Genomic DNA, 17,233 nt, shown 5'->3' with positions numbered 1-17,233 from the left:
ATGATTTTATTCTCCGTTATTGCTGAGTAAAATTTCATTGTATATATATATATATATATATATGCCACATTTTTTTATCCATTCATCCAATAATGAAGGGCATCTAGGTTGACTCCACAGTTTAGCTATTATGAATTGTGCTGCTATAAACATTGATGTGGCTGTGTTCCTATAGTATGCTATTTTTAAGTCCTTTGGGTATAGACCAAGGAGAGAGATAGCTGGGTCAAATGGTGGTTCCATTCCCAGATTTCCAAGGAATCTCCATACTGCTTTCCATATTGGCTGCACCAATTTGCAGTCCCACCAGCAATGTATGAGTGAACCTTTTTCCCCACATCCTCGCCAACACTAATTGTTGTTTGTCTTCATAATAGCTGCCATTTTGACTAGAATGAGACGATATCTTAGAGTAGTTTTGATTTGCATTTCTCTAATTGCTAGAGATTATGAACATTTTTTCATATATTTGTTAATTGATTGTATATCCTCTTCTGAGAAGTGTCTATTTAGGTCCTTGGCCCATTTTGATTGGGTTATTGGTTTTTTTGGTGCTTAGCTTTTTGAGTTCTTTATATACCCTAGAGATTAGTGCTCTATCTGATGTGTGAGGGGTAAAAATTCGCATCTAGCACGTAGGCTCTCTGTTCACCTCACAGATTGTTTCTTTTGCTGAGAAGAAACTTTTTAGTTTAATTCTATCCCATTTATTGATCCTTGGTTTTATCAATATAAGCAATCTTGATGCTAATGATTTTAATAAGTCTTTGAAGTCTAAGGAATTGTTGGACCCAAACAATCTGTATATTAAAATGTAATTATCAAATTTCTAGCTCTTGTTTGTAAGCAAGAAAAATTGAGTTTTACCTAAATTATCTGTGCAAAATGAAATCTCAAGTCTGAAATGTAGTGCTCCTGAAATCCTATTCTTGAATCTTCAGAAAATCTGTGCATCTGTTTCTTTACTCTAATGTCTTGAAATTGCACAAGTGAGAAGCAAGAATCATATAAAATGTACAGCATATGTACCAACTGTGCTGTATCACAGGGTAATAGAAATCTGTGGGCCTCTGTTAAAATAGAAATTACTCTTCAAATTTCTCCCAGTGCTTCTCAGTGTTCCTCTAAGTAGCTTATCCAAAACAATAATTTAAAAATCCTGTATTTTTTTTCTTTTTCTTCATAAAAACTGAACTTAGAATTTAGATTCTTTGGGAAGCTGTTTTTCCTCCATTGGCTAGCCTGGTTGCCACTTTTTGAAATGGTCACAGATTTATTTTTATGGATCTCTTGATATAGCAAGACAACTGGTAATTTCAACACTTTGAGATCCTCCTTTAGTAACAGAATTGCAATTGATTACTGATGGAATGTGAAAACACAATATCCAAATAACACTGACAATATAGCACATTCTGGTGTCAGTTGTTTCCCTCGCGTTTTGGGTGGGGGCTGACTAGAAATTGCGGTTGCTGTCACTGCCCAGCATCAATGATGGGAACACTTATCCCTAGTCCAGGAAAATATCCACATTTAAAGTTTAAAGTACAATTTCTACTGGGTGCATATCACTTTTGCGCCACTGTAAAGTTGACAAATTATAAATTAAAACACTATAAGTTAGGGACCATCTGAGTTAGGTATTCCCAGAAAGAAGGTGTACCCAAAAAACATAACACATGATACTTGATTTAAGGAGTTTGAGGAGACAATACAAACAACTGAAATATAAATAAATAAGTCCCAGATGAGGTGATACTAATTCTATGTACAGTATGAACTCACAGAATAAAGAAATCCATATGTGTTCAAGGTGTTAAATCAGGTGTGGTGATCATGATAATGGGTGCTTTGCAGATTTCCAACTATAGGCCTCTCATTGACCAAGGGACCCCACTGCTATCCTCTGAAAACCAGAGCAATGTTTGTCCCAAGGCCAAGGATGTCTGTAGTCTGCTCTGAGCCAGTGACTGAGTAAACAGTGGTGTAAGACATTTTTACCCTGTCTCCTTTACACTTACAGGCTCTCCCAGCCTCCCTGGGATCCCTCCTAATTTCTTCTAATAAAATCACAGACAATTCTTCTAATAGAATCCCTATATGTGTGAGCCCATTTTGGTGTCTGTTTCTCAGAAGACCCAGATAAACAAAGTAGGTTTTAGGTAATAAGACAAGACTTACACCTCACCTTGAAAGTTGGGTAGGGAGAAGTTAGATCACAGGGGATTTGCGGTTGTGGAGAACTTGATAAATTAGAGGTGGGTTATGGACATGTGTCTACTATGGATAGAGAGGAGCCAAAATTGGAGTGTTAGAGGGTACCCATGGAGAGCCAGACTGTGGAGGGTGTTAGAGTCTGATATTAAGATTGGACTTGTAGTAGTTAAACTACTCAAGGTCCTGGGACAAGGAAACAGTTCTTCAAAAGTAGTACTTTCAGAAAGATAACCAGAAAATGGAATATAGGATGGATTAAAGGTGAGAGAGTAGGGAATCAGGGTCATTGGCTAGAAGTTTGGTTCAGTGGACTGGGCCTGAGGGTAAAGAAAATCCCTAGTCAAGGTTGGTGAAATGAAGAGAAGGGAGAGAGATTTTAAAGGAAGAACAAGCAGAACTTAATGCCTGGGTGTGTGAAGGATACAGGAGATAAATGCAGGATGAGGATGAAACATGAGTTCAAACTGGTTCCACAGGTTCCAGCCTGAAAGAATGGAAGAGTCACAGCTCTGATGACTGAGATGAGGAAATTGGAATGAAAGAGGGGACTATTTTCATGCAGAATGAGAACCATGAGTTCTGTGATGTATACTTAGTACATGATAAACACCAAACTGTATGATCAGGAATGCCTGGAAGATGTTGGTAAATCCAGAATGCGAGCTAAACTGGAGAGATAATTTTGAGAATGATCAGAATTTGGATGAAATAGTAAGGATAGGGTATAGGTGGAAAAGAGCACCGGTTCAAGAGACAAAACAGAAAGTTTGGGGGAAAATTTTGAAACTGCCTCCTTTTTGGTAATAGCCACTTGGAAGCCTTCTTCCTCCCTGTCTCCCCACGTTTGTCAGCTGTTGTGTAGCACAACAGCAGAAGACTTGGCTCATTGGCCATTGTCACATTTGCTACTTGTATGAGTCGCAAGTCTTGGGCAGGGACTCTGGCCTCCTTGCTCTGACTGGCTTCTCTGGTCTTGGGTTAAGCCATATTCCCTGAACCTCTTTGCATACATGGGATTCTCTTCCTGTCTGGTCCCTTGGTCAGCTATGAAACTTTCAGGCTCTGAATTGCTCATCCCTAGAAACTAACACCAGCTGTCATATTCTACTTCAGCCTCTATTACTTTTCCATTAGGGCCTGCTGTTCATGCTCTGTACCTTATGATGCCCCATTTTTAAAAAGTGCCTTCATTACCATGAGTTAATACAGAAGGATCTGGCTTGGGGAAGACCATGATTGAGAAAATGCAGATATGTGTGACTCAGTATGTGGGATTATACCTTCTGAGTCAATTCTGAACCCCAAATCCATGTGACATGCAAAGCAACCTAGCTTCCTAAAGAACTTTAGTCTTTTCCCAACAACCCTGATGTATATTTCATTTCCAAGGCAAATCCCATATGCTTCTGGTAATCCTGTATTACACAATGATGTTTCACATTAAATTTTTTCATTTTATCAGATATATCTTACATATTTAAAGACATAGTTAAGAAAAAATTATTTATCATGTCTTCCATTTGGAACACAATGCTGGGAATCATAGGATGTTTAGGAGGTATAGAATATAGATATGCATATGCATACATCACAGCACATAGAGTATGTGACCAAATGCCTTAAATCTGAGTGGTTCTTTCTTTTCCTACAATTACAACACTGTCAAAGACATTCTCCTTATTTTTTTTTTTGGAGGGAACCATCAATATTCAAGATGACAAACCTAACGAACCAAATGCTGGGTGTATGTTCTTGGGTATTGCTGCCAACACTGAGCTACTCTTCTTTTTGCTCACTTAGCTTTTTTTAAGAGGTATTTTTATTTCTTTATCTAATCCCTAACATGGACCCATTCTGTATCCCTTGGATTGAGAGCAATTCTCATGGAATTCAGATAAATGCAGTCTATTGGAGCTGGCCATGAATCAGCTGCAGTGGCTCCACATGCCTGGGCTGAGCCTCTTGGGTCACTAAAGCAGTGGTCTTATGTTTGTTTGAGAATCTCTTTACAGAAATACATGGGTTAAGAGGGAAACAAGGATTGGAGCTTCTGTAGTCCTAATCCTTGGTCTCTTATGAACAACCAGACGAATTCCTAAGTCAATTCATTAAACTCTAATTGTAATAGACCTTGATTACTCAAACTAAAAAAATCAATCTCCTAAACCCTGAAAAACACAGTCATACATGTGGTATTAAGTGGAAGAGTAAGCAAAGAGAGAAACAGAGCTCATAAACTTTATTTCAGAGGAAAAAAGTTGGTTCCTCTCCCAGTTCTTAGACTGTAATCCACTGATTAAGAATTATATGTGAAACTAAGATGACTGGTTTCACACCAGCAATTGTATCTACAGAGAATACAATTGTACCATGGATAGAAGAAAAGACAGTATGAGAGGTTGGTAAACTTTAACAGGCTTAGTGTGAGAGAAGAAATGGTGAAAGAAGCAGATTTTGCCAACTATAATGCTGGGACTTGAGGGAAGAGGAGAGTAGCCTAACATACCTTAGAACCCTCTGACAGCCTCTGCCTATGATTACACAGCCCAGGAGTCAGGATCTATAATGGTAACATGGGCCACCACAAGTAAAATTATGCCTAGAATTATCAGTTGAAAAGACACAATATAGATTAGAAATACTGTTAGCAACATAAATACAATTATTTTCATAATACTTGTAGAAAAGTCATAATTCTCTTTAAAATTTTGTTTAGGTGGAACAGCGCATTCTTCAACGAGACTAGCTATTTTAATAGGACCACACCATGAAGGACATCATATGCCACATGAAGGAGGTTGTCATCCTGTGAGCTGAGAAGACTATTGAATAATTGAGAGCCAAACACTATGGTGATCAGATCTGTTTTTGTTTGCTTGCTTCTTGGACATCCTGTGGAGTAGTGGTAAGGTTGGAGGAAGGTAGTTGAGCCCTGGAGCTATGGAGGCCAATTAGGAGGCTTTAGTAATATTCCAGGAGGGAGAGTGAGCATATGAGCTAGAGAAATAGAGAAGTGTGAAGGAGGATTAGATTTATTTGGGTGCTGTTAGGACAAAGCCTGATGACCAATTAGATATGTAGATAATGTAAGTATGATTCAGGTTTCCTTGGGCAGCTGGGTGGATGGGTGGTAACAACAAAGATGGAGATAAAGATAGGAATCGGGATGGAGAGGGCAATAATGAATTGAACTTGGCGGTACTGAGTTGGAGGAAACTGTGAAACATCTAGGTTGAAACTGTAGGCAATCAGTTTGGGAGGTAACTGTGAACAGCTGGTAATCATTTCATGGGTGTAATGAAGGATCCTAAGGGGAAATATGTAAAACAAAGAATGGAAAGGATTGCTAATAATGGAGAACTTAAGAAGGAGAAGGGGAACATTTGTCAGAGGCCTGGGGAATATTTAACAACTTGAGTCATTGGATTAGAAATGTAAGTAAAAATCCCTGTAGAGCCAAGATCCCTTGAACAATGTACTTCTCTCTTAAGTGATTATCTTCATTTTAACAGTGAGCTATCTTTCCTTAGGACTTTTCACATTTTAAGTTTCACCAAGTTCTTCTGGCAAGTAGGTGAGCTATAAATACTAAGTTATAAGTTAAAATGTCAGTTTCTTGACTCTGATAGTTTTAAGCCTTTGTTCCTAAGTAATTTGTGATTAGAAGTGACTCATGCTGGCTTCCTGTTATGCTGATTTTTTTTCATTTGTAAAAGTTTAACTTTTCTCACCCCATGTCCATAACCTATTATACATAATTGATTGTCAAACAAACATTATTTTTTAAAAAACAAATGCAAGTCCTGTTCTGTAATGAATACTGGGTTTTCTAGCTCTTCCCATATTTCCATCCCAGAGTTCTTCAAATCTAAAAAAATTCAGCTAAAATTTTCCCTCTGTATGTATTTTTAATCACAGAGCAATTACCATGTTCATGATGTCTGTTTGGCTGGTAAAAATACTTGCCTTTTCTTTATTTTTTTGGGGGGGGGCGGGGGACTGGGAGGAGTACCAGAGATTGAACTCAGGGGCACTCAACCACTGATCCACATCCCCAGCCCTATTTTGTATTTTATTTAGAGACAGGGTCTCACTGAGTTGCTTAGTACCTCATCTTTGCTGAGGCTGGCTTTGAACTCACAATCTTCCAATCTCAGCCTCCCGAACCTTTAGGATTACAGGCATGCATCATCACTCCTGGCTTCTTTAGTTTTTTGTTTTTTTTTTTTTACTTTTATTTATGTGTGGTTTGGATATGGCTGTTGCTTGTTCTGTTGATCTGAAAACTCACCAGCATACTTTATAGTAATACTATTTCTAAGGAAGAATTCAGTTGTTATGAGGTATCCCCAAAAGCTCACGTGTAAGAAAATACAAAAAAGTTCAGAGGAGAAATGATTGGGTTGTGAGAGTCTTGACCCAATTAGTGATTTAAACCCCTGATAGGGATTAGCTGAATGGTAACTGAAGTGGTAGGGTGTGGCTGGAGGAGGTGGGAATTAGAGTGTGACTATGGGGTATATATTTTGTATCTGGAGAGTGGAGACTCTCTCTCTGCTTTCTTATCACCATGTGAGTTGCTTCCCTCTGCCATGCTCTTCTGTCATGATGTTCTGCTTCACCTTGAGCCCCAAATAATGGAGCCCGCCCTCTATAAACTAAGACCTCTGAAACCATGAGCCCCCAAATAAACTTTCTCCTCTAAAATTGTTCTGATTTGGTCTTTTAGTCACAGCAGCAAAATAGCTGACTAAAACATCAACGTTTTAGTAATAGAACTTGATAATTACTCACTGAATTGTTAGAATAACAAAGGCCCCAGCACAGGTACTTACATGATGATCTGATACATAATTCAGTCCTGTGGCAGATATTCCAATAAAGCTCCAGAGTAAATCCCTGTGATGGTTCCCATTAAATAGTATACCTGGCTGTTCTCTTGCTTGAAAGGAGAAATGGCCAGAGGTTCAATTATTTATCAGTTCCCAGGCTATAGCCAGAGCTATGGTTGGATGATCAGTGACTTGGAAGGAATATTATTGAAATACAGGGGACATGAAAGTTTGGGAAAGAGGCGTGTGGACAGAACTTTCTGAATGGACAAAAAATCATGAAGGTATGAGTGTCCCCTATGAATGCTCATCAAAGGGCAATCTCAGCAGAGGAAGAGTTTAATAATCAAGGGGTTAAGATGACATTCTAGGGGCTGGAGTTGTAGCTCAGCAGTAGAGTGTTTGTCTCGTACATGTCAGGCACTGGATTTGATTTCCAGCACCACATAAAAATAAGCAAATAAATAAAGGCCCATCAACAATTTAAAAAAAATTTTTTAAAAGATGACATTCTATGGGTACAGTCAGCCTCTTTTCCCAGCCACTCCTGTCATCACCCAAAAGTCTCCTGAATAAAGTGGCCATGGTGGCAAGGGTGGAGGTTAAGCATGGGCTCAGAAACATGGACTCTACTACTTAACCGAGGACAACCTGGCTATGACCACTTCTGATTGTCTAATCCTCTGGTAGTGGAGCCCCCAATATGGAACCATTCTCCAGAGTGATCAACCAAATACCTGATGGCAGGTAGATTACAATAGACTTCACCCATCATGGAAACATCAGTGCTTTGTCTTTATTGGAATAGACCATTCTCTGGATACAAGTTTGACTTCCCTGCAGGCAATACATCTGCCAAAACTACAATCTACAGATGTTTCACAATGCCTTGTCCACCATCATGGTATCCATGCAGTGTTGCTTCTGACTAAGCATTTGCTTCACTTCTCAATAAATGAAGTATAACAAGGAGCTCTTGACCATGGAATTCACTTTTCTTACCATGGTTCCTCACCTTCCTAAAGGAGCTGGCTGGAGAGAACAGTCTAATGGCCTTTTGAAGATGCAATCACTGCACTACCTTGAAGGCAATACCTTGCTGGGCTAGATCAGGGTTCTCCAGGAGACTGTATATACTCTGAGTCAGCATCCAATGTATGGTGACTTTTCTCCCATAGACAGGATTTATGAATCTAGGTATAAAGGGGTGAAAATGGGAGTGGCACCAATCACTATTTTCTCTAGTGATCCACAAGCTTTATTTTAGCTTCTTGTTCCTGAAACCTTATGCTCTGTTGGCCTAGAGGTCCTAGTTCCAGAGGGAGAATGCTTTCACCAGGAAACAACAAGGATTCCATTGAACTAGAAGTTAAGACTACTATCAAGACACTTTGGGCTCCTCATACCTTTGCATCAAGAAGCTAAGAAAAGAGATACTTGCTGATGGGAGAGTTTAATCCTATCTACTAAAGAAAACTTAGTCTACTATTCTGCAATGGAGGTAAGGAAGAGTATATCTGGGATAAAGGAGATCATAGGGCATCTCTTAGTTTACTTTGCCCTGTGATCAGGATCAGTGGAAAATGACAGCAACCCAGCTTGGCAGGAGTGTGAATGGCCTAGACTCTTCAGGAATGAAGATTTGGGTCACCCTTCCAGTTAAAAATCCATGACCAATTGAGATGCTTGCTTAGGGAAAATGGAATAAAAAAATGGGAAGAAAGTAATTATAAATATCAGCTGTGACCATGTGAACAGTTACAGAAACCAGGACTGTAATTGTCATGAGTATTTATTGTTTTGTTATGAACACAGTTGTGTGTTTTACTTAAACAAAAATATTCCTTTTATTCCCTCTCATCACCTCATCGCATACCATCAGATATGTTGACTTTACAGTATAGTATTTAAATACTATTAACTTTTCATCATAGTATTTAAATTACTGGTTTATCAGGGAGAAAAGTAAACATTACCCAAGAACTTTGTGTCATCTTCTGGGAAGAGTATATTTTGGGGTTGTATGCTGAATAATTATGTTAGGTGGAAGTGTGACCTGGTTATTTTCTTTATTTGGAAGTTAAGTGTGAAGGAGATGTATAAGGGTGCCAGACTGACAAGAACTGGACTTGTGATGGTTAATTTTATATGTAAACTTGTCTGAGCCACAGTAACCAAATATTTATTTAGTCAGCTTTCTATCACTGTGACAAAATATCTGAGATAATAAACTTAAAAGGAAGAAAGGTTTATTTGGGCTCAAAATCAGAAATTTCAGTACATGATCATTTGGCCCCATTGCTTTGGGCTTGTGGAGGCATAAAACATCATTGCTGGAGTATGTGGTGGAAGGGATCTATTTACTTCATGACAGCCAGGGGAGAGTAATGGGTTGGGGCCCCAATATCCCTTTTATAGGCATGCCTCCCCAGTGACCTAACTTCCTTCCACTAGGTCTCACCTCTTGGTTCTATCACCTCCCAATAGTGCCACAGGCTGGCAATCAAGTCTTTATCCTATGGGTCTCTGGGGGACATGTACGATTCAACCTATAGTAGTTTGAATGAAATTAACATTTTAAATTGACAGACTTTGAGTAAAGAAAATTGCCCTTCCTAAAGTGGCTAGGACTCATCTATCCCCGGAAAGCCTGAATAGAACAAAAAAGAATGGGCATCCTTGAGGAAGAAGAAATTCTTCATCAGACACCCTTTGGACTGGGACTATAACAATGGCTTTTCAATTGGGGCTCCTGGCTGCCAGCCTACCCTGCAGATTTTACACTCACAGTCACCATAGTCACATGAGCAAATTCCTTAAAAAAAAAAAAAGTGTGTGTGTGTGTGTGTGTGTGTGTGTAACTCTGATTAACACATTTCTTTAAACTCTCATCTGAGATTGCCATATTATTTCACTTAAATTAAATTCACTTAAATTTAATTCTAGATCCCCAAATGCCTCACAAGAACTCTGATATTTTTCTGTACATAATTAAAAAGCATGTCTTTTGTTCTGTAAGATTAAAACAAGTTTGGGACCTCGGTGCTAACGTTATCTGCACTCTGCTCAGGAGTAGATCACGGCTCTGACTTTTTGCATGCCTGGTACAGAGACCAATTCACTCTCTTATCCCTGGGTGCAAATGAATGAAGGGAGTAAATTGAATCAGTTTCTTGTGCTGTCAGCCACCCTGAGGGAATCCTCAGCTTCACAGAATCCAAAGAAACTGAAAGGTGGGAGGTTATGGTAAAGTGATAAGGCTTCTCCCAGCAATCAAAAACACCTGGCTCCTGCAGTTGTACTTAACTGTAGACATTGTTTACACACACAAATTGCAGACACCAATCTGTTTTCTTAGGCTGGTAAAATGAGTACCTGAAGCTGGTTATGTGTGGTTAATAGGAAAAGTGAAGATTTTTGCAGTATAAGTTGGTGCATCATGGCTCTATGTTCAGTGCTGTGGGAATCATGACAGTGCATGGAAGAGACCTGGTGACTCATGAAGCTTGAATCACATGCACTTAATTCTTCATAATGCCATCTGCGTTTCACAGCACTCTTCTATCTACTCCTTAGAAAAAATATATGCTAAGGAATATTCTATGTACATTTCTAACCCAACTTCCTAATTTCTAACTGAATTTTATAATTTCCTAATGAATCTTACTTTGCAGATTAGAAGTTCTGGAGACCTGTGCTTCACAGACTAAGGAGCTGGGCCCCAAGGCCTGCCCATGACTTGCCCCATGTGACATGCTTGTCCCCCAGTTAAGACAAGCTTCACTAAGATTGAGCCTTGATCACAACCCTGGAAAGTCCTATGCTTGTAAACATTCCCTTAGTTAGATGCACTAAGCACCAAAACAGTTCATGTAAATTCTCCCTAAGAAATATGTAAGCCCCGAGAACAAAAGGGCCATGGTTAACACAAACCAGGCCTCCTAGGTCCTGCAGAACTCCACCATGTGCAGCATTGCTGGCAGCTTAGGGAGGGGAATCTGCTTCTACTTCTGCTCCTGTCTGTCCTGTGCTCTTTTCTGCTCTTCAATGTCTTTGAACCCCAAGCTTAAGATCTTGGGGGAAACTTCATTAGACACATGTGAACAGACTCCATCCTGAACCATAGCCTCTCAGAAATGATGTGGAAATCAAGGGAGTCATAGCCCAAAATGGAAATGAAGGAATCAAGCAGGAAACAGGGGGCACTCATATGTCTTGCCCTGGTGAGGGTAGCGTAGGGATTTTCAAACTACTTGCAGTCTAGGAGTGGGCTTTGCAATCAATTTTGGGAGTCCCAACCACAATTTTCTAAAAATTAGACTAAAATGGGGGGGGGAAAAATCAGAGGGTGTCGCATGCTGCAAGTTGAACACTGTTTTGTAAACTTTTTGTTTCAGATATTTGTGTGTGTGCCATTGTGTGCATACGTGGACATAGTGTTCGTGTGTTTATATATGTGGGTAGTAGGTCACAATATAAAATATTTCTTACTGAGCATGGTCTAAAAGTACCGAATGACAATGCTAATGTAAGATGATTAGAAGATTGTTAGGCCTACAATGTTAGATTTTGCCTCTTTTCGGGAAAAAGATTTTATATTCATAAAAATTCAAATATTCAAAGTCATATATGCCTTCTGGATCTGCTTTTGTCTTTCTCAATCACTATCTTAATCTGCCACGGAAGTCAGGAATCAAATGGTTAAAGATTTAAACAGAACTTCCAAGTTATTTAAACACATTAAATAAGAGGTATGTCATCACATGGGATGATGGAAAGGTTTGATGGCTTTCAGTGTCTGCCCAAGAGCCCAGGGGGCTTCACTTATCAGAGAACAAGCTTCGTACTACTCCTGTGATGCAGAAAATCCTAAGCCAGCCATGATACTCCAGCCATTGGCTCCCACCTGTTCTCTTCCTTCTCCATCCATCCCCCAACTGGTTATTTCAGAATGAAATCAATTTTGACTTAAACCAGATAAGAAGATTCTGTTGTAAGAGGCCAGCTTGTGGTCTAGTGATTTAAATCTGGCAGGGCAGGATTAAAAGATTGTGGAGTTCTATATCCCAAGTTTCATATTGATCTCTGGATCAGATAGCTATGTGACCCTCTAAAGGCATATTGTTTCTAAGAATTTATTTTTCACAGTTACAACATAGTTGCTGGTCTTTTTTCTCTTGAATGTTGGGAAAATACCTAAGATATATTTGAGGATATAATACAAAAAGTCAATCCATGGAGTAATTATTACAATATTGGCAGCCTGGAGAAAATCCATTGATGTTTTTCCTAGTATGAATTACAAAAGAAAAACAAACATCAAATTTGGTTGAGGGCACTCAATGGAGTCCTAAGATCATTCTTAGTCAGCTCTCAGATACATCTGCCTCTGAACCTCTGCACTGGGCTGCAGACTTCCCACCCCAGTGCAAGTTGACTTTTAAAACATTGTTGACTTCTGCTGACCTTCTTCTATACAATGAACCCCTTTGCCCAAACTACCCAGAGACCAAGACTTTACCCAGTCACTTTCTTATAAGACAACTTAACTTCTGCTAGCATCAGTCATAAATTCTAATCATTGAGTGATGTGATTTCCAAACCCCTTGTAGTTTAAAATTATAATTACAGCTAAAATTTTGTAAAACCTTAGGGCATATTTTCAAGACTGATTTAGTCTGTGTTTTCCAGGATTACAATCCAATAAATAAAGCCCTAAATAAATGTGATTTTCTTTGTTCTTGATTAGGTTAATTTTATTCTTAGTCAATGGAATTAAAATAGTTCCCACTTCACACCCATTAGGATGGCTGAATAACAAGAGTTGATGAAAATGTGGAAACTGGAACCCTCAAACATTTCTGGTAAGAATATAAAATGGTGCAGCCACTATGGAAAAAATGTTCGATAGTCTTCAAAAAGTTAAACATAGGACTACCTTGTAACCCAGCAATTCTACTTCTAGAGATATACCCCAAAGAATCAAACACAGATACTTATATGTGAATAGCAGTTTTATACACTATAACCCCAAGTGTCCATCTACGGATGAATCAATAATCAAACTACGGAATATACATACAATGGTTCTGACATAATAAGAAATTCTTGGTCTTTGCCCCTATTTCCTAGCACAGAGCTCACCAAACCCTTGGAAATTCCAAAGTAGTATGCATCTTTTGTATGCTAATGAATGACTGGTGGCAGGGGGCTTCTGGATAATCTCAGGGTAGGGCTGGTTACTGGGGAACCCAAACAAGCAGTTAGGTGGTTGGAACTTTCAGTCCCATCCCCATCTTCTGGGGAGAGGAAAGGGACTGGAGGTTGAACTGATCACCAAAGGCCAATGATGCATAAGAAACTATCCCTGAAAACTCAAATGACAGGGTTTGGAGACCTTTTAGGTTGCTAAACACATGGAGACACCCGGATACTGGCACACCTAGAGAGGGGGTATTGAAGCTCACACCCCTTTCTATATACTTTGCTCTATGAGTCTCTTCCAAATGGCTATTTCTGAGTTGTAGCCCTTATAACAAATTGATAAACATAAATAAGTGTTTTCTGAGCTGTTATAATGACTTATTGAACCCGAGGAGAAGGGCACTGTGGAAACCTTGGATTTATAGTCCCTGGTGGGAAGCCTGGGGTTGAATTGGCATCTTACATGGAGGCAGTCTTCTGGGACCGAGCTCTTTAATACATGAGGCCTGCACTAACTTGATTTAGTTTTAGAATTAAATTAAAATGTAGTCTACCCAGTGGATGGGCATAAAGTTCCAGAGAATTGCTTGCTGTGGAAACAACCTACACACTGGGTATGTCAGGGTGTTATATGAATAGAGAAACCCTCACACAATCCTCTTCAGTGGAATATTATTCAACTATAATAAGGAATGAAATTCAGATATATATGCTACAACATGGAAGAATTTTGAAAAATATTATGTTAAGTAAAATAATAGACACAAAAGAACACATTTTGTATGAGTCTATATGAGATACCTAATGTAGGTAAATTCATGGAGACAGAAACTAGAATGGTGGTTTCCAGAGGCTTGGGGAGAGTGAATGGGTACTTTGTGTTTAATGGGTACTGAGTTTCAGTTTGGGGTGATGAAAATGGTTTGGAAATATATAGCAGTGATGGTTGTATGGTATCATGGATATGCTTAATGCCTTTCACTGAATCATATACTTTAAAGTGGTTAAGTTAGAAAATTCTATGTTATGATCTTCTACCATAATTTTTAAAAGTTAATACTGTAATACCACCCAAAGCATTGTACAATGTAAATGGGTAAAGCATTTGGTTATGCAAAATAGATTTCAATAAAGCTATTTAAAAAAATTTTTTTAGGGGCTGGGGTTGTGGCTAGAGGTAGAGTGCTCGCCTAGCACATGCAAAGCTCTGGGTTTGATCCTCAGCACCATATAAAAATAAAGAAAGAAAATAAAGGTATTGTGTCCAACTACAACTAAAAAATAAATATTTAAAAAAAATTTTAAATAGAGACCAGGTAGAGAAATTTTTCCCACACTGAGCTGTGCATTGTCACCTGTTTTCCTGGGAGGGATGGGTTCTGAGGTCTTGGCCAGAGCTGCCTCTCAGCCCCCTGCACAGAACAGGGATGGTGTCTAAATCTGGGGATTTTCTGTTTTTAGTGCTGTATTTACCTTTTAAAGACATTGCTGAGTTCGGCAGAATTTTCCACATCCATTTGTATTTTGCTTGGTACTCACTCTCTTACAAAAATGGACAATCAAGACAAAGAAAACAGAAGGTCCAATTACGACTCTTCATTTCACCCCAAAGCAAAACAAGATTCATTTCCAATTTTCTTTTCTTTTTCTTTTTTTAGTAGAAAGCAATGCCAGTCCCACTAGGAAGTGCTTACGATGCCACAAAGAAAAGTGAATTCCTCCAAGGGTGAGATACTTTTTGCCTGTGAGTTAGTGATAGTGAAATAAATGGCACCTTCAGTTGCCATGGGGACTTTGCAGGCCCCAATCCCTTTACACTGTTTATACAATGTGGTTTGCACACTACCTGTAGCAGAATTCCCCAGGGTGCTGTAGTTCTGGGGGTGACATCTGGAATCTACATTTTAATCAGCACCCCTACTGATATTTTGGCATAGCTGAAAACACTCAGGGTAAATGCTTTTGCTTTCTATATATACAAAGAGGTTACAGGTTTGACTCTAAAATTAGTGACTTTACAGAGTAGCATTCTCAAGTCTTTTTTTTTTTTTTATTTGTTCTAATTAGTTATACATGATCAAGTCTTAACTGTAGGTAAAAAGCTATACCACAATGAATCCTTGCAGTAATACCCACTGCCATGGTTTGAGCACATTCCCCAAGAGTTCATATGTTGGAAACTTTCTCCTCATATTCATATGTTGATGGTATTTGGAGATGGGGCTTTGGGAAGTGATTAAGATTAGATGAGGTTATGAGAGTGAGGACCCCAAGATGGCATTAGTGGCTTTTTAAGAAGAGGAAGAGAGATGCAAGCTAGCATCTGTCTCCATGTGATACCCTCTACCATGTTATGATACAGCAAGAAGGCCCTCACCAGATGCTGAGCAGATGTCAGCACCATGTGCTTGGACTTCCCAGTCTCCAGGACCAAGAGCTAAGTGAACCTCCCTTCTTTATAAATTATCCAGAGTATTTAGTTATAGCATCAGAAAAATGGACCAAGACACCTGTTTGTCTTGTGTGTCCTCAGTGAATGGTTACTGGTTTGATCTAATCAGAACAACTAGAGGAAGCTGAAACCCTCCTGTGCTTGGGTTTCCCTAGGCTGATTCCAGGATGTTTTCCTTGACCTGAACTTGGACCTCAAACATCACCAGCCTGAGCTTCTACACTTTGCTATCTCCTTCTCAGGCCTCTCCTATTCTCAGGAAGACTGCCTTCAGAAAGTCACTTCCACACTCTGACCTGAAGCTTAGTAGGATTTTAAACAAAATTGTGCAATGATTTCAGGTCCACCTGGGGAATATTCTCATATCATTTTAGCAGTGTCACTAAGTATTTGGTGCATTCCCTCACCCTTGGGTCATCTGACACCAGGCTGGGGCTGGACATAGTGCAACCTAGCTGAGCATGTGCCTGAGGAATATCCAGCACTGTCTTACTGTTGGCAAATGACTGCATCCCTCCCTCCCTAGACCTGATCTGCCTTTTCAGAGGGGAACTTTTCCTGGTGTACACCATCACTGTTCTAGACCCTCTTATTCCATCTTCCTGAAATAGTATTTCTAATCATTTTTTATAAGGAAGGCTTTTTCCCAATGTGTGATGAATATTTATCTCATAGAGATAAATGCCAGAGTTGATATGCTATATGATATGAAGTCTCCTTCTCCTCACTTTCAAACTAATTCCACTTTAATAGATTTAAAGAAATGGTGTCAGAACTTGAAGCTTTAAAGCAGGTTGCATCTGGCCTGTGAGTTTCCACATACCTTTTCAGACATCTAGGTGTTCTGTCCCTCGTAGAAGTTATTTGTAATGTGAATTTGTTTATCAACCAGCTGCCTCACCTGACCCTGCCCTTATCCATATGAGCAAGTGGATAAGGACAAGGGTATCACCCACATGCCATGGGTGCTAGCAGTGGGATGGGAGGAGCTACCAGGACTCTTGGGTGGGAAGCAGTGTTTAACACTTCCTTGGGGCTCAGGAGGCAATTTCTGGAGAGTGTGATATCCAAGCTATGAGCTGAATGTCCAGTCAGATGTAAATAAAAGTGACTTTAAAACTGACACTTTCCCCAAACAGGGTTTTCTGATCTTAGCATTTTTCCTATCTTTACTTTTCCCTTGAAACAAGAGACTTTAAAAATAAATAGTTAATTAGCTAAACGAGAAAGCCATTAGAGAGAACCTCATGTATTTGAATGACCATGATTAATAAAAACATTTCAACAGTAAAAAGATTTTAACTTCTGGGAGGCTGTTTATTCTCCCAAAGAACAGAACATTTCCCATCTTGATGCTATTATAATCTTCATCTCTAAATGAACTTCTGGGTTTGTATAGTAATGGGGTTGCTGTGGGTATTTTGGAAAATAATTAGACCTTTTAGGACATTAGATTATGCTCTGTGGATGACCTTCTATCTCTGAGTAACATAAGCCCTCAAGAGAAGGGATCCCATTAAATCAAGGT

The sequence above is a fragment of the Marmota flaviventris genome, chromosome 4 (assembly GCF_047511675.1).
Source record: "Marmota flaviventris isolate mMarFla1 chromosome 4, mMarFla1.hap1, whole genome shotgun sequence".
Taxonomy (NCBI): Eukaryota; Metazoa; Chordata; class Mammalia; order Rodentia; family Sciuridae; genus Marmota; species Marmota flaviventris.
Note: the sequence above shows the minus strand (reverse complement) of the source record.